Source organism: Heterocephalus glaber, unplaced genomic scaffold (genome assembly GCF_053883595.1).
Source record: "Heterocephalus glaber isolate CG9 unplaced genomic scaffold, H.glaber_assembly_v1.0 deba00001472, whole genome shotgun sequence".
Taxonomy (NCBI): Eukaryota; Metazoa; Chordata; class Mammalia; order Rodentia; family Bathyergidae; genus Heterocephalus; species Heterocephalus glaber.
The window spans coordinates 56,919,789-56,939,394 of record NW_028258315.1 but is presented as its reverse complement, the minus strand read 5'-3'; the positions used below and the strand labels follow the sequence as shown (position 1 = coordinate 56,939,394).

The 19,606-nt window shown below is 35.4% G+C and overlaps 1 protein-coding gene and 1 pseudogene across 9 annotated transcripts in view; both read right to left on the bottom strand.

Annotated features, from left to right (window-relative positions):
* Window positions 1-19,606, bottom strand: part of Cntn4 (contactin 4) — a 955,384-nt gene that overhangs the window by 734,673 nt on the left and 201,105 nt on the right. The window contains exon 2 of one of the 9 annotated variants that reach the window (XM_021266050.2): window positions 10,624-10,830. The exons of the other annotated variants lie outside the window; for them this stretch is intronic. The gene's annotated coding sequence lies outside the window, so the exon portion shown is untranslated. The remainder of the gene's footprint in view (window positions 1-10,623; window positions 10,831-19,606) is intronic. 9 annotated transcript variants of the gene reach the window in all.
* LOC101723733 (S-phase kinase-associated protein 1 pseudogene) lies at window positions 737-11,828 on the bottom strand (annotated as a pseudogene).

The window sequence follows — 19,606 nt, the reverse complement described above, 5'->3', positions numbered from 1 at the left end:
AGGAGAAGCTTCTTCCTCTCCTTTCCTATAAAGTACTGTCCCATATTACCAGATAGGGGAAACCGATCTGAGCTTACAGCTTCTGGCCTCCTTACTGGTTGACAACACCGCTAAAGTGTGTTTTTTTTTTCCTTTCTGTAAAAACTTAGTGTGTCATGGAATTGGCTTCTATGCACTTGGGCAATGAGTCCGTGTGCAGCACCAGTACCATTATTATTTGGAGATATTACTTACACAAACCTTAGAGGGAATAAAAAGACACAATTTCTCAAATATTATACAGAGATATCTGAATTTATTTGTAAGAGATAGTGCTATTCCAGAGAATACATAATAACCATCATACTATAGAACTAATGGGTTTGTACATAGCATTATGCCCAGACATTACTGCCTTTGAAAAATGCTGTCTTCAAATATGGGGACAAATATCATAAATTGTAAGTCTTTAAAACAATAAAGAACCAAAAGATCTATTGCTCTAAATCAGTGATTATCAACTAGGGGAGAATTTTTGGCAGTATAGACATTTTTTTTTTCCTCTAATACAGGGTCTTGCTAAGTCTCCCAGACTGACTTCAAATTCTTAATCTTCCTGCCCCAGTCTCCCATGTACTGAGGTTACAGGTATGCACAACTGCACTTGGCCTGGAGATATTTTTGATCCTTGTAATTGGGGGATAGAGAAAGAAAATAATTCTCTTTAAAATATTAAATCTCATATCCAAATGCAGGTGTTTTGGTCTCTTAAATTTCCATTAAGAAAAATTATCAAATTTGGCTCAATGCAATTCTGTCTTTCCCATTGGGAAACCATATGGAAAATGTCAACATGTTGGCAATCTGAAAAACCTGAAAATGAAATTTTCCAGGGTTTACCATTATCACAAAGAATTGACACAGTTACAATGACAACCTGTCACTCTATATTTCCAAATCATATATTATGCGAGTTTTTGACAATCCCCAACTGTTTAATGTGTCATATTATGTGACTTGGTGTAAAAATATATTAGACATTTAGAATTCTCTATAAGTAAAAGTACTTGTCACTTATTTGACTATTACCAATGTAGAGAAAAAACAGGAGCTACATTTCTGTGCATCAAATGGAAGAGAGGTAAAATAAAGAATGAACCTCAAAAAAATATATACAGAATGAAGACAAATGGTTAATTCATATGGTTAATTTCACATACTGTAAGAGACACGACAGAGTTGGTAGTTCAGAGTACACAATCTGAGTCTTGAAACTCAGACTTCTGCTTTCTAATGGAGTGGTCTGAACTACACAGCCTTAATCTTCTACTCCCCAAGTGACCTTGCTGAATTTGTAACTCATCCTAATCTTGCTTAACTTCTTTAAGGAAGGGTGCCTGTAGGCCAGAAGTCCCTCTTTGGGTGGGCTTGGGAAAAACTGTTGGATCCAAAATGCTTGCCTGAGTGACCAATTGATTCTAATATCATTATAGTCCCTTCTGTAAAGTAAATGACACACTCCCCAGGGCCATCACAGTTGACAACTGTCATGATAACCAATGACTTGAAAGAACCATAAAAGAAGTGAAAAGACTGAATTCCTAGGCAATCTCCACCTATTCCCAGAAAAGGCATGAATATCCCTCCCTTTTATTAACAATCCCTGCCTCTCATTTCTGTAGCCCTGCATCTGTAGCCTCTGAACACCAAGGGAATGAGAAGGTGGCTGTGAGTCTGTGTCACACATCTATTCCTGGCCAAGAATAAACCTCTAGTGCTCAATTTGGAGCTCAGTCTCAATTACTGGTTCACTGTTTCTGAGAGGCAAAAGAACCCAGCTTGGGCCAAAAAAAGGGAACAAATTGACAACCATTCTGTGCCTTAGTTTCCTTCTTTATAAAATGAAGGTGTTGACCTTATTTTCCTCTGATATTTATAATGAGGAATATACATTTGTTCTTCCTCCTGTTTCCTAGCTCAAACCCCTGTAATCTCCAAAATTCTGGGCATTTTTGTATGTTAATGAGATGGATGCTGACTGGGGCTCCTGGCCAGCCTCAGGACTGGGATATTTGCCAAGGGAACTAACCTTGTGATTTGAGGACATTTTCAAATCCACTTCATTCCAGGGAGAGGAAAGGTGCTGAAGGCTGCACTGATCCCCAGTGGCCAAGGACTTAATCATCCCCATGTAATGAATCCTCCATAAGTCTACAAAGTACTAAGTCTGGAGAACTAACATGTTGCTGAACACAGGGAGCTATCAAGAGTGTGGTACACCTAGGCAGGACAAGGAAACTCTGCACCCTTTCTCCCTGTCTTTCCTTGCGCTGTTTATCTTATCCTTAAGCTTATACATCCTTTGTAGCATCCTTTAAAATAAAGCAGTAAGCATAAATAAACAGCTCTCTTGAATTCTGTGAGCCAATCTAACAAATGATTGAACCAGAGAAGGGGTCATAAGAATTTCTATGACAACTTTACAGAGTGTGATTGAAAATTACAGTGATGTGTAAATTAAGAAATGTTTTACAGTAAAACATACATTCCCATTAGTATTCCTCAGAATAATCCCCTTCATTTCAAACACATTTATCCCATCATTCTTGCCATTTCTGAAGCAGTTCTGGAAGTTCTCTTTCATGGATGTCTTTAATTGCACTGTTGTGTTTACCTCCATGCCCTGAATTGATTCAACATGCTTATATTTCATGGTCATTTTGACTTCACGGAAGAGCCAGAAGTTATGTGGCATCAGATCCAGGGAATAAGGTGGATGAGGACACACTGGAGTATTTTTACAAGCCTGCATTTCCATTGGATGACACTTGGCAGCTGCATTCATTGTATTTTTTGTTACAATTTACAGACACTTATGACAGAGAACTTCCAGAACTGTTTCAGCAAATGATAAGAAGGATGGAATAGTGTGTTCAAAGTGAGAGGAGTATTTGGAGGGTGATTAATGGCAATGTATCTTTTACCATAATAAGTTTTTATTTATACATACACTTTTCTTGATTAGCCCTTGTATAGCCAGCTGTCAGAAGAATCAGAGGTTTAGACTCAGCTTTGGTACCTAAATTGGGGAGAGGACAGTCTCATAAGAAATGAGCCCTTAACCTGAAGGATCTGATTATCCCTAAATAGACAGGCTCAAAACTGAATTGCATCATAGTTAGGTATCTGGGAACTGATGTGTAGGGAAACAAAAACCATACATTCTTGTCACAGAAGATTGCTGTGTTGTGAATAGAAAAGAAAAAAAAAAGGTTGAACTTTACTTGACAGGTTCATGGAAGATTTCATAAATTAATGCTTATTTTATAATTGCTTAGAGTTCTTACCTAGTAAAAGCTATTTTTCATAAAATAGAAACCCCTTTCTAAAGCATAATGCCCTGTTTTATAGAAGTAGTGACTGACGTTCTATGTGTGGACTAATTTGTTCAGCTATGTTTGATTTCTCTACTTATGCCTTTTTTGTTGTACTGCCTTGGTCCTTGTAAGCTACAGTGGGCCTCGTTCCTGGGGACTGCTCTGTAGATATGCTACAGAAAATCATGCAACATGTGATGGTTTGGAGCATAGGAATGAAGGAAACACAGTTGGTAGGCTTGAAAGGCTCACAGACTGGAATCTCAAGGCAAAAAAATTGTTAATGACTGTAAGTGATTTATATATAAGGGAAAACATCAATATCTCTTAACTGCAAATTTAATCCTAAAAAATAGGAATACAATTTAGGTTACAGTTTTTGAAAATGTGGTTATAACACTTTTGGTAGTACACACTATTATTTTTATTTTGAAAACATTTTTGTTTAAATTGGTGTGCATTTTATGCTTATGTAAATATGTATATATCTGTTTTATGACACTTTCTATTTATGACAAATTTCACTTGCATTCATATTATTGATATAAATACCATTAATACCCAAAATTAGCTTAAAATGCAACAAATTTATAGAAAATGTTAAATACACAAAAGTCAAGATGATATGCAGCTATGTTAAGTAATATAATTGTATGCCTATGTCCAGAACTTGGAGAACACCTCTGTAAGGGAAAAAAGATTTCTTACTCATTCCAAGGTTCATGGTTGAAGCCCCTATAACAACAGGCAGATTAAGTATATATGCCTCATATGCATTCAGAAATGAAGACCTGAACACCTAAAGAAAATTGTACTTTCAACAGTCATATAGAGTATGACCGGAGGACAAAAGTATGATCTAATGGTAATAAACTTGGAGGAATTTAGCAAGACCTTTTAATTCAGATATTTCTTGGTGACCTTATGTAACCTTTTCTTCTGGGTTTAGGGTAAGAACCCTTTGAAAGTTGAGAATCTTATAACACATTTTAGGCAAACTTCAGCCAAGTTTTACATCCTGCTTCAGGGAAAAGGGGATCAGAGGAATTCTACCTAGTTTCTACATCCACTTTTGATTTTTTTCTTAAACGCAAGGTGCCATATTTTGGAGAGAGATATTTAGAACCCCATCACCGGTATATGGTAAGGGAAATTCTCCCTGAGTAATCAGTTCTAAGAGACATACATACTGCTTCTAGTCATTATTCTTAAAGAGCTATGCAGTATGGATTTTGTTAAGGAGAAGACTAATTCAAAATAACATATTTTTGAAGGGAAATACATCTGAAACAATATGGAAAATATGAAGCATGAGCTGTTTTTCTTCTCTAAAGATGTGAAGACATGCTGAGACAAAGCCTTGCATCACCTGAACTCTAAATAAAATATAAAACAAATTGGGGTTGAAGGGAGGGCAGGGGAAGGGGGAAAATATAAGAACCAAGAGATTATGCAAAGGTGCAAATTTCCAATGGTGAATGTCATTATATTGTATACCTAAAATGTACCAATAAAAGGATGCATAAAGAAAAATAAGTAAAACAAATCTTAAAGATCAGTATTTACAATATTGTTGAATATTTTGTTATTACCATGAAGAATGAAACAGCAACCTAACACCATAAAGGGATGAAAGAAATATGACTTACTGAATTGATCTTCATACACAATAATTTCCAGGATTGATCTCCTGCTTAATTTTGAAGCAAAGAGTCATCAACTTGGAAATCCTTGCACAAGAATGTGAAGAATACAGACATTTTCTACTCAGTTGGAAATTTCTTTAACCTGTAAAAAAGCACTTCATAGACACACACACACACTTGTGTGTGCATGTGCCTGTATACTTCACATTTATTCTCTAAATTCTGTAATAATTTGATGAAATTTCCCTAGATTGTGATACATCACTTGTGGCTTAATTGAGCTTCAAAGTAGGCAATGCCACATCTGAAATACTCTGAAAATTATCTTGGCATCCTACATCTTTGTAGGTAGAAAATTGTTTTATTGATAGTCAAGTAAAAGAAAGTCTGGTGCACCAGTAAGAAAATAGGCTTCAGAGTTAGAGAAAGGCTGGTTACAATTCTAGCTACTTTGTTTACTTCTTTTTCTTATTAGTACATGTTTGTGGTACATAATGAATATATCCATTGTGGATACTTGGAACATGTACATGACACATCTTAATTCTTTTTACATCTCTTTCCTCTGCTCCTTGCTCTATCTCTCGGTCACACAAGTGTAAACGTAACATGATTTCTCTTATATGAAAAACCCAAAGTATCAATAAATTAAAGCACAAAATAGAAGATAATAGGCAATGGGGACATAGATCACATACAACTGTATGACCATGGACAAGTTATGCTGTCTTAGATTCAATTTCTGCATTTGTAAAATGGACACTGTAGTATTTTTATTGCCAAGGCCTGGCACATTGTGCTCATTCAAAAGTCAGGACAGGAACTCCCCCATTGTTTTAAGTGAAGCCTTATCTGCCACTACTGTCTTTATAAGATTAATGAGTTCCTAGGCTGAAAAAGCTACAGAAATCATTACCCAATTTCTCCTCCTATTCTTGATATATACAAATGTATATTTCTTTGATAGTGTGAATAATCCTCTATATTAGAGTTCTCCAGAGAAATAGAATCAATAAGCTATGTGCATGCGTGTGTGCACACACTTATATGTCTCTGTGTAAATACACACCTATGTGTGTGTGGAGACTTATTATAAGGACTTGGTTCACATGTTTAAGTGAAAACTGACAAGTCAGAAGTTCTACAGTGTCAGAAAGTTTGGAGGCCTGAAACCCAACAGAGCTGACAGTGTTATTCCTGTCTAAAAGTCAGCAGGCTGGGCCGGGGATTTAGCTCAGTGGTTTCGCCACCTGCTGCGCAAAAGCAAGGACCAGAGTTCGATCCCCGATACCAAAAAAAACAAACAAACAATAAAGTCAGCAGGCTTAGATCCAGGAATTCCAATGCTCCAATTAGAATCCCAAGACAGGAAAGAGCTGATGTCTGAAGTTTGAAGGCAGAAGACAAGAAGAAATTTCTCTTTCTGGAAGGAAGGCCCAACCTTTTGTCTTTCAACACACTAGATGAAGCTCATCCAAATTAGGAGGTAATCTGGTTTACTTAGTCTCCTGATTCAAATGTGAATCTCAAATTGAAACTTCCTCACAAAAATACCCAGAATAATGTTTTACCAAATATCTGGGAACCGTGTGGCCCTGTCAGTTGCACAAACAAAATTGATAATCATAAACTCTAAAATAAATATTTGTTTTTTTACAGTCTGGATCAAACTATAATTTTACCAAAAACAGGCTCAAATATGGTAGAATGTGAACTTCTACATTTTTTTAATTTCAGAAAACTTTTTGCAAGTTGTTTTATTATAATGACAACTTTTAAAACCTCACTAACATTAACTGGACAAATAAACTAGGCAGAAATCAGTTTACAAAAAAGGGGAGAGCTCAAAATGTCACTTTCTACACAGAACCCACAGTTCGGTTTTATTCAGAATAAAGAAAACACAGCAACTTTTGCTCACAGTAGAAGACATTCAGCCGTTGGTTTCAACTCCATACTCAAACTACACATGCATCAATGATATTATTATTGATTTTCTGCTGCATTTGTCTATTGTTAGTCTTTTATTAACAATTATAAACAGAGCAATGCAGTTAGTATTTGGAACAATCATCATAGTGTCAGGCACAACATTGAACTTCTCTTCACACCACTGGTTCTTTTTGTGCACTGGGCTTCCTCCTCTTCAGTAAAGTCATTTTTGATATTGAAGGTCTTGCAAATCTCCTCAGGAGTTTTCCCCTTGATCTTACTGGCAACAGTTTTGCATGTAACATCAAGCAAGCCTTTGATGTCTATGTAGTTAGCTGCCAGAAAAAGTTCAAAAAGAGTTCATTGGTCAACTTGCAGGAATTCTTGGTCCCAAACAGGGATACAGTCTGTTCCTTTTCTCTGTTCTCATCATCCTCAGGAGAAGGAGGGTGATCCTTGTGGTGGGTGTACCACTGAAGGATCTTTTTTAATGTTGCTCCATTAACACTTGGTAGAGGAACTGTGTCATCATTTCCTTCATCATCCATTCCCAAATCTTCCAACATGGTCTTGATGATTACAGACTGTTGGGCAATTCCGACATCAACTTCCAATATCTCTCCATCAGCATTGGGCAACTTAATTGAAGATATGATGTGTGGTCTCTAAAGGACTGCAGGCCCAAGCCAAACGGGAGCAGGGAGACATCCACACAGACAAGAGAAAGGTGGAGGATGTAGCCACTAAGTTTTACATTTTTAACACTACATTTTTCATTTGAAAAATATACCTTTAATGATATAGTATATTTTTAAGTAATATGCATATACTGTTATTTTATTATGTAATAAAATTTTACTATATAATAATAAAATATAAAGAGATTATTTAAAATGCCATAAAGTATACAAATAAATGTTCTTAAGTGTTCCTTATCCTTAAAGGGATGCCTTGTCTAGATTTTTTTGAAAAACAAAAAGATACCTAAACATAGGAAAAAATTGAGGGCTCCCAACAGGAAACTCCCACTGTGGGGCTTGACTTAAATAGAATTTTTTTTTTCTTTCCCAAGGTTAGGGAAATACCAGAGTGAAAAGAACTTGAGGAACACCCAGGCATCCAACTAGGGCTATTACAAGGATAGACATTTGTGTTGGTCAGTTTTCCTGCTGCTGGGACAAATACCTGACACTTGTATCTTCTTTGGGCTCACAGTTTCAAGGCTTCAGTTCACGGCTGGTTGGCTCCAAGGCAGAAACAGTATGGAAGAAGGGCATGTCAGAGAAAAGCTACTTACTTTATGGTGGCTTGGAAATCAAAGCATGGGGAGAGGACCAGCAAGAGACATACCCTCCAGAGGCCTGATGTTAGTGATCCACTCAAAGGCCTGTTGACAGTGATCCATCTTGAATTGGCACTCACCTCCTAATAGCACAATCTGTTCTGAACAGGTTGTGTTCAATAATCCACTGATGAGTAAAGTGGATCAATCTACTAATGAGTCAAGTCCCCGATGATCCAATCACCTTCCCAGGAATCTCTTAAACCAGTCAAGTTGACAACTAAGCTTAACTTAACTTTCAAAACACTCTTGAAAAGACTGAGCACCCCAAATAGTTTTTATCTGATAGTATGTTTTCTTTCTTTCTTTTTTTTTTTTTTTGGTACCTAGGATTGAAATCAGGACCTTGCACTTTCAAGGCAGGCAGCAGAACCACAGAGCTAAATCCCCAGCCCCCGATGGGTATGTTTTCAATAATCGCTGTATTCAAAATTTAAAATGGAAATTTCTGAGCCTATTTAGTAGCTCATTTAAAAATAGCACTAAATCTATTATATATTAACATAAATAATATATTTAATGTGGAAATAATTGCCCCATTTCCATGAGTGCCACATTCACTGATTCAATCAACAGTGGAATGAAAATATTTGAAAAAACTGCATCTATATATAACATATATAAACATATATAAACTTATCCTTGTCATTCTTTCCTAAACAATATAACACAGTATTTACATTATATTACATATTACAAGTAATCTAGAAATGATTTCAAGTATATAGAAAGAATTTTTATATAAGAGACTTTAGTTTCTGCAAATTTTGGAATCTGTAACCGTCATGGATTGAATTCTCCACAGAATAAAAAAGTGAGGAGAGTAATATTTCTACGTTTCCAATCTTCTTAATGTCTGGCTCAATAGTAGACAATTACTTGCTTTTGCATTCAGTATTATGCAATATGATATCAAATATCACACAGTCTGTAGAAAATTTCCATGTTTACCTGTAGGACACTTAACAGTTACAAAGGCAAACATGTTTTTAGCATCACAATGAAAATAACTTCGATTTAACAAACCAATGCAAAGTCTTGGCTTCCTTTTGATTCCTAAGACCAAACTTTGAAAACTATTTACTGGAAGACAATGCCTTGACAATAGAGGAGAAACACCTCACTTAAAACAGAAATGAAAACCTTGGGGGAAGATTTTCATAAGAAAATTTTATCCTGATATCCTCCTCAGAAAGAGTACTAAATAAAGCAAATCATTCCACAGAATTGTTTGAAAGGCTGGAGGGTGGAGGCAAGAACTGGGTAGGAATTAGATGGTCTAGACTACTCCATTCTCCTAGGTTAGAAGAACATGATAGAGCCTAAGCAGACCTAAGTAAAATTGTTTTTAGTTTAATCTGTGAACACTGGATAAGGTGGTTTCTTTGTTTTGGGGGGCAGTCTCAGGGTTCTCAACAACCACCAACCCAACTTGGCTATACATTAAGGGAAGCAAAGCTGGCATAGAGAGAAAAACCCTAGTGAAGGCATAGCTCGAACTTCGGGATTTTCCAATTATACAAATTAAAAGTGAAACCCAAAAGGTCCTGACAATACCCTCTCCCTCCAAAAAAGCACATTTTTACTTCAAACAGAAAAAGCTGTATCTTAAATTACTTGTGTGTACTTTTGTATTATAGGATGATATATAACAGGTATACCACTGACAAAACTCACACAATATAGAACATATGTACAGGTTGGACAGGACAGTAACACCACCCCTACCAGCAATAACAACAAAAAAACAGAGTAAGAATATGTGTGTGAGGGGGTGAGAAACAGCACTAATACATTCTCTAGTTATTTTCTTTACCAATCCTCTCCTCTCACACCTCACTGCCCCAAAAGCTGAGCTGTTTTGAGGTAGGGAGATATACAGGATTCCTGGAATTTCACAGCATTCTCCAGACTGCAGTTCTCAACCAGAAGATATTCATGACCAAAAAACCCTAGGGCACTGAACAGTAAATATCTGGAGGCATTATTGACTGTCCTGACTGTGGGAGTTAGGAATTACTGGTTTCAAATGGGAAGAGGCCAGGAATACTGCTAAACAACTCTAAAGAATGGTCCCTAAGGCTAAGAATTTTACTCCAAAGGTCAAAGCTCAGGTTGAGAAGCCCTTCTCTAGGAAATAACCTCAGCTGGGAATCATTTTCTTGGCCCTCTCTCCACTAGCAGTCTCTGGATTGCCAATGCATCACACAGATTTCCAAAACATATACAGACAGTATGATAAAGGACAGTATTAAAATTTACTATTTTCCAAAGCTGTTTGTATTAATACTGTACCATTCATAATTGAAAGTAAATGAACTTCAGTCAAGTTACAAAAGTAGCCCACCTGAGAGTACACCACAGAGTGCATGTGCTTTCTTTCTTCTTTCTTTCTTTTCTTTTCCTTCCTTCCTTCCTTCCTTTCTTTCTTTTTTTCTTTTTCTGGTACTGGGGATTGAACTCAGGCAAGAGAGGCTCCAATGAGCTAAATCCCAGGCTATGTGCTTTCTTATTCAAGTCAGAGTTTCATGAAAATAGCTTCTTTCACCACAGTCTGTGCAGAAGAGAGGAAGAACCACCAAAACTTAAACAGGTGGGCCATTTGTTTATATTCAAAATGTGGTCATTTAGTTGAACTCATGCTCTGACTACAAAAAGAATGGGCGATTGTTTCAACCTAAGCTCTCCAAGCAGTGGAAGAAACACATTTGAAAGTCTATGCACTTAAAGTTACAAGAACTTAAAGAATATCACTTTAAGGGAATGATATGCACTTTCAGTTACTAGGATCCATGAATCTCCATGAGACTATGGCTTGAGAAACATTCTCCCAGATTCTACAATTTCCATTTGCTTTCCCTCTCGTCTGACTTTCCCTTGCCATGTCATTACAGTGTGTGCTCCAGTGAGAGACTAATGGTGCTTGATTTTGTTATTTTGCTCAGCTTTCCTATAAGAGACTTCATCCTGTAATAATCATAGTTCCAGCAGTGCATGTCTCTGAAATTAGAATGGAAGAAACTGATTCTGTAGTGTGCTTGCTTTTATTGACAGTCATTCCAGATCAGTCTCTCCGGAAGCAAAACAGCTCTTGCAGGAAAAATACCTCTGCTTATCAGGCTGGGGCTCTGTGCCACTGAGCTGGCAATTTTGGGCCCATTAAGACAGCAGGCAGACACGAACTCTGAATACACACGAAAGCAGACTTCAGAGCTACTCCGGTATCCTATTAATCTGAAAACCACGAATTTGAGACTGAAAATTCTTCCCTATTTTATAAGTCTGATCTATTTAGAATGCTGAACACAGAAAATTGCTCAGTAAAAGAAGCAGACATTCTTCTAGCAAGGTATTTTACACAACTACATGTTCAGTACAGTAGGATCTGAATTTTGGTTCATTAAAATTGTTTCATGGATATTTTATTGTGAAGAGCCAAAATAATGTAAAATCTACCACTTCAGACATTTTTAGGTGTACAATTTGGGAGCATAAAGCACATTCACAAAATCATGTCACTACCATCGCTATTAATTTCCGAAACTTTTCCATCATTCCCAACAAAAATCTGTACACCTTTAAGAATACTACTACTTTGGGTCGGGATTTAGCTCAGTAGTTTTGCCGCAAACTGCTCAAGTACAAGGACCCCAGTTCGATCCCCGGTACCAAAAAAAAAAAAAAAAAACCCAAGAATACTACTACTTTCTGGAATTTGAGTAATTTAGGTGTCCTATATAAATGGTATTTTATATCATTATTTATATTTTTGTGTCTGACTTGAAACTTCACTTAGCATTTTGAAGGTCCATCCATGTTTTAGTATATGTTAGAACTTTGTTCCTTTTTAAGGACTGAACAATATTCACTCTGCACATATATCACATTTTGTTTATCCATTCATCCATCAGTGGGCATCTGGGGGGAGTGTTCTTCCTACCTTTTGGCTATAGTGAACAATCCTGCTATGAAGATTGGTGTATGAGTAATTATTTGAATTACTGCTTTCAATTTAAATGTTGATTCATTTTTTTATTTGAAAACAAAGCTTTGGACTTGTTGTATAGCTTAGTACTAGAGTGTTTGTCTAGTCTGAAAGAGGTCCTGGGTTTGACCTTAGGAAAAAAAGAAAAAAAAAGGTAAATAAAAACAAACCCAAGTCTTATAAAATAGGTATTAGAATGGGGAGAATAATAAATAAAAACAAAGCCGTAAATTGTGAATTAAATTAGGTAAAATAATCTAATGTAGACCTGTGCATGGTGATGCACATCTATAATCTCAACACTCTGGAAGCTGAGGCAGGAAGATCCCAAGTTTGAGACCAGCCTGGGTAACTCAGTGACTTTTTAAGATGCTGTCTCAAATTTTTAAGAAAGGGCTTGGGATTGTAGCTCAGTGCAAAGGCCCTAAGTTCAACCTCAAGTACCACCCAAAATAAAAACAAAACAAAAAGAAAAGAAGACAACTCTAATGCATATTTTATCATGTGATCTTGTAGCACAGGTAGAGAGAATTTTGCCATACGTAAACAGGGCAACTTTGAGCATCAAATTTATTTTCTAAAGCAAAAAACACAACTACAAATATTGATAATGCTCTCTCTCCTCTCCTCGAGGCCTCCAAAAGTGTGTGCTCCCTATTATCAGCTGTGGGTTTTGAATAAACAAATACTACTCTTTTTCACAGCAGCTCATTCTACCTGTGATTATTTTAAAATGAACATCAAGTCATATAAGATTCCTTTCCCTTTTATAACATGCCTAGGCAAGTAACAGAGAACTGGACATAAATGACTTTGAAGTGTATTTGATTACAGGCACCTTCCTTAACCATGAGAATATATTAATGTAGTAGTTTCACACTGGAAAACTTGAGACATTAGGATAAATAGAAGCATGCTGTTGGAGACTATCAAGGTTGGTATAATAAAAGAATAAATTTAAAGCTGATATGAAGGAGAAAAATAACAGTACAAAAACTCCGGTTATTAAGAATTATAATCACATGCTCAACAGTACAATTGTGAAAATTTTATTTTAATTGTATAGCCCTTCTCATTTAAACAACTCAATATCTCATTTTTTTTGATGTTTACTAGTCACTATTAAGATTATTTTGCTTAAACCACATCACAATTCTGTGGTGACAAATTATTATTGCCATTTAAAACTAAGGAAGCCATGAGTTTTAAATAATTCTCTTCAGCACATGCTAAAAAAGGTGATGAGATGAGCTCTAAACCCTTATCTATGTGACTCTTCAGTTGAAGCTTTTTACAGCTATTCTATCTAGAACTGTTCCAGTCACATCTCACAACTGGAACAAAGCTTCAAACAAATACATGTTTATGAGGGAGATAAGAATTAATGTGCCTTGTGAATTCAAATGAGTCCCTTCCCAGCTGTAAGTCAGAGCTTGCACAGAGTGCTTCTCAGAGAGCCCAAATTATCTGTGGGCTCAGAGAATTTAGTCACCCACTCTGGCTCCAGCTAAGTTCATCTACTTTTTCTTAGACCTCTCCCTAGAGAGTCCACTTTTAGCTATTTCTATTCAAATTTTTTAAAATGCAAGCATATTTTTTACTGTTGGCTCTTTCTATTGAAATAAACCTGTGCTAGTGTAATTATTATAGCATATCCACAATATTTTCAGGAAAGTTTTATTGCTGCTCTTGTAATTATTTCAAATGATATGTATTTTCCCCTCATAGCAAGTAGTTGTCTTTGTAGTATTTCCTTAAAGATAAAGACTGATAATATTCTTTAAAGAAATTATCAGCCACCTATGGAATTCAGGTGACTCTTTTTCCTATGGTCTGGCATGGTTCTGAGTTGAGTTTGATATTTGCTTCAAGATAATTTATGGCAGCCAAAAATGACACAGGCAATTTAGAAAAATAGTTGTTATTAACATGGGAAATTAAAATGGAATGCTGATTGATGTTGTATGCAAAATTAATGTGCCATTAACCTTAACTGTACCAATAAAGTTACATTACGAAGGTCAACTACAAGAACAACAATCTATCTGGGACTTATAGCAATTGTGTTATTAACCCCATAACAATCTGAAATGTACCTGTTAAAAAAGAAAGGTAAATGAAATCAAATATTAAGCCCAGGTCGAAATAAAAATAAAAAATATGAGTATAGAAGCTTATATATATATATATGCATATATATATATGCATATATATTATATATATTCAGGATTCTTTACAATGTATAACTGGTGATTTCTCCTGTAATTTGTCAAGATTAGTTTTTATCAAATACTTTAGATCAAAACAGCTATGAACAATACTTAGGTACTTTTTAGAGCCTGAAGCTTCTATAGAGATAAGCGTATTTCACCTTCTCATTCTGAGCATGAGAAACAAAGATATAGACACAGTGAAGAAGCTAGGTGCGGTGGTGCATGCAAGACCCCAGACACGTGGGAGGCTGGAGCAGGAGCATGGCTGGTTTGAGGTCAGCCTATCAAACAAAGAGAAGACTATTTCAAAAAGAAGAAAAAACTGAGATGTTGAACAGAATGAGTTTAAGTCTCAATCCAGAGTTCTTATTTTAGAATTTTATCTCCTACAGTTGGTTGACTCATTTCAGCTACATTCTCTTTATAGACACTTTTCCCTTTATTTCTGTAAGTCTGAGAGACCATTCAGAGTTAGCATTTTTGTAAGTAAAATAGAGCTAATAATACCTAATATCCAGATTAATTATGATGTAAAAATGTTCTTAGAAAACTTATCTGAAAATTATAAATACTATGTATATTTTTCTTATAAATGAAAGGCTTGAACAAGTTGAAGTTTTATGAAATTTCCTGTATGAACCAAAAAGACCACATTGTCTTTTAGACCAGAAAAACATGTTCCTCCAGATGTGGCTTTTCCAGCTGACTATTATTATTGTATTAATAAATCTGCATATTCCACATGTCTGAATCATAATCTTAGATGGTACTTAATATTATATAGTGTATATAAAAGTATTTGGGATAAAATTTGAAACCTAGAATATATTTGATGAATATTGAGAAATATTTCTTTCTAAAATCTTCCATCTTTCCTTTGAACAGGTAAATTAAATTGAAAAATTTTGAATACAGTCATGTGTGGCTTAACACTAGTGATACACTGTGAGAAATGTATGGTTAGTTTTTGTTATTGTAAATCTTAGAGTATATTTACACGAAACTAGATGGTCTAGGTTCCTACATACCTAGGCTAAATGTAGGCCTACTATATGCTATAAATATGTACACATTTCTCTACTGTATACTTAGGCAACTTAGCACCAAGGTAAGTATTCGTGTCTAAACATATTTAAAAATACAAAAGCTACAGTACAATTTATTATAAATGGTAATAATAGCAACAGCACCCACATGTAGTCCTAACTACTGTATGTACTTGTAAACTGAGGCCAGAGAATGGCATCATACTGGGAGCTAGAAGACAGACAGGGCACTTTAGCGAGATCCTGTCTCTGAAGCAAACAGTTAAGAAATGCTATATCCACTTATGATGCATGGAGCTTGCAGGACTGCAAGTTGATCGGAGAGTTACTGAGAGAGAGGTAACTGAAGGTGAAGAACTAGGACATCATCACGCACTACAGTAGAATTTATAAGCACCATACACTTAGGCTACATTACACTTTTAGAGAAGTTTATTTCAATAATAAATTACCCTTAGCTTACTGTAACTATTATACCTTTTAATAGTTTTTTTAAACTTTTTAACTCTTTCAAATATTTTGTACAGATATACTAAAATAGTTTCTTTATATCCTTAGTTAGAAGTGTTTTTCTATGTAAAAATTTTTGATTTTATTTTAATTTTGGAAATCATTTGGTTTTGTTAAAAACTAAGGTAGAAACACATTTTAATCCAGGCCTAGAAAGGGTCACGATCATCAACATTACTGTCTTCTATGTCCATATCTTGTTCCAATGGAAGTTCTTCTGGGGCCCTACCATGTATGGAACAGTCTCCTCTTATGATAACAATGGCAATTCCTCTGGAATCCTAATGGAACAAAGGAAATTTATCTAGAGAAATGCAAACATGGGTGAAAATTAAGTCAAAAGACTAAGTGTTCTGAATTGAATCTTAGAAGTCATACCAATGACATCTTTACTGTCACCGTGAAAGTAAGATAAGAGTTTGTAATATTTGTCTTTGCAGAAAAAAAGAGATGCCAGCTCCCTGGGATACAACTCTGAGTGGCAGCACATCAGTCGTTTTAAAGAAATTACTAGCATGCTGTGTTTGGTTTACTGTCTCCCACCTTGCATTTTACAAACTGTATCAAAGCACGGCGTGTAACGGCTCCAATTTCTTTCACAGCAGCTGCACTGTATGAGAAAAATTGACAGATTAACTAGGAGAAAGCCTTCAAACTCACTGTAAACTATGCCTGCCCATTAGAACAGAATCATAGGCCAAAGAACACACCGAAAGGAATGTCTCGGTGACATACTGCACTCTGAACCAGTAGGCATGATAAAGCTCTTCAGGATTTGTGTAAGAGAGGCACAATCCAGAAATGATAACCTGGACAATTTTGTTTAAGACTCATGCTGGGTGAGGATAAAAAGCTGAGCTGAAAAGTAGCTATTGATTTTTCTGAGTATTTTGGTTATTATTTTGATGAATCCTCTGCCTGCTAGCATCTAAAAACTAAACTATATGAAACATATCTGGTCCTTATGTAAATTAATGAAGTTATGAAAATTCAACTGCTTCATAAACAGGTACCACTCTTAAATAAATTCAGATTTACAAACTTGTCTTTTTTTATGATATTCAGTAAGTAAGCAGCACAGTATTACACCTACACCGAAACTTGGAGCATGTTTCAAAAATATTTATCCACATGGTCCATACAACTATGCTAAGGAAACAGTATTGATGGCAGGAACTCCATCACAGGGGGATCTGACTATTTACAAATACTACCCATATGTGGAGGCAATTAGAGAGATGACAATGTGTGTGTATGTGGAATGAAAGGAAGGCATGGAGAGAGGGAAAAGAAATCACTAAAGACAAACTAGAGAAAGACATTTGGTTACCCTGGAGTGGTGCACAGGTTTCCCACTAAGCCACTTATAAAAAGAGCTTGCATCAATAGGCATTTCAAATATAACCATGGATAAATTCACCCTTCCAAAGGACATTTGCAATGTGTACCATATCAGGAAGATGTAATCTAATAGGATTTTACACAATATGATGAATAATAAAAAATGACCTCCAAAAGGACTAGAGCTTAACCCTCTATGTGTAGAATTCCTTTAGGGGAAAATGGTGTTGGAATAGTTATTGTAAGCATTAGTTTTAAAGTACTTATTAAAACTATTTAAATTATTAGCCACTTACAATTGGAGACTTTTTCTCTAATCATTTAGGATAATTTGAGACCCCACAAATTTTTAAGTAAGATAAAAATGATAGGACAAATACTTTGAATATATTTTGAGAAGGCAGGTCTTAATATTCATATTTTACCGTCAAACAAATGAATTAATATATAGATATTAGAACCAATTAGAAGGTGCAGAAACAACTCTAGACACAGCCACCTCATCTTTGACAAAGGAGCCAAACACCCTCATTGAGCAAAGATAGCCTATTTAATAAATGGTGCTGGAAAAATTGGGTTTTAACTTGCCAAAGATTTAAAAAACCTGTATCTCTCACCAGGCACTAAACTAAAATCAAAATGGATTATAGATCTAAATATTAAAAGAGAAACACTAAACTGGCTGAAAGAGAGGTTAGGTAGAACTCTTGAAGACATTGGCGTAGGAAAGGATTTCATGAACAAAACCTCAGTAGCACATGAACTAACACAAATAATCAACAAGTGGGATCTCTTCTTATTAAAAAGCTTCTGCACAGCAAGAGAAACCACGAAGGGGCCGGGGATTTACCTCAGTGGTTCCACCACCTGCTTCGCAAGCGCAAGGACCCAAGTTCGATCCCCAGTACCAAAAAAAAAAAAAGACACCACCAACAACCCACGATGTGGTAAAAAAATTTTACCAGCTGTTCCTCAGACAAAGGTCTACTATGTAGAATGTACAACATAACACTTCAATAGCTGAAGTATTTAATATATCCATAGTAACACTTCACAAAATAGTCTAATGTTATTTGCATCTATTAATCTGTTGGTTTTACCAGTAACATATGATAATGTACAAATAAAAGTTGTATGTTCTCATAAAAAGTTAACACATATCTTCAAAATCAAATGAAATACCAAGATAAGGCAATATATTTAGGGGAGCATTATATTCAAAATATACCAAGAAGTAGCAGAATGAAATTAAACAGGTTTTTGGCAATAAGGATATTTGGGACTGACTTTCAAATACTCTTGAAAATATTTATTTGTGTGTTTAACAAACATTTATTGGATGTTATATATGTATATATTTTCAGTGCACTCTGCCTTGTAAATACACTAAACACTTTGATACGAATTTTGTCAAATTAGTAATGATTTAATGCAGATATGCAAATACTGACATAATCCATAGTTTGTTGATAGGACTTCAGTACTCACAAATTAAATGACATATTCATGCCCATAACTGATTCAAGATCAACAAACTTTTCTACTACATAAGGAAATGTGTTGGCTAAGAATGAGCCAGGTCATGTTATCCCCAAATATTCTCTAGTTCTATATTTCAGTAAACTATTTGTTTCTTATTTGATTAGAAAAGTTATATATTTTATGACAAAAATTTGCAAAGGAGAAAAAAAGCACACAGTCCCTTCGATGAGAAAAACAATACTGTTAAAATTACTATATGTATTCAGACTGGATATCTATTATGTTTGCCTCCCAAGTATGCATCCCTACTTCGGATAATAGCAACTCACTTTGCTGCTGGGAAACTATTTGATCAGTCCTTAACTGCCTAAGTATTTGATAGAATTGCTTGTCTAAAGCTCTCACCTTCCTCCACTCAACAGGCAAAATTACCCAAGTTAGGCCAACTGATCACTTTCTCTACTAAGAATTCTCATTTCCAGAGAAGTTATTTATTCTAGGGCAGGAGGATAATAACAACAACTGGAGCTGATTTATGGCTACTCTTTCGATTCTTGCTACTTATTATTTTAGAGCCAATCTGCCTCATCCATTACAAACTCAATTCTTGTTTTAACTTTCTGAACTATCTCATATGTTTCTAGTAAACTTTCCTTTTGCCTTACGTGTAGGTTTTCTTAGGATATATGGAAGTATTTTGAAATACTAAAAACTCTTCAGACAAGAGTATGTAAATGATTTTGAGGTTTATGC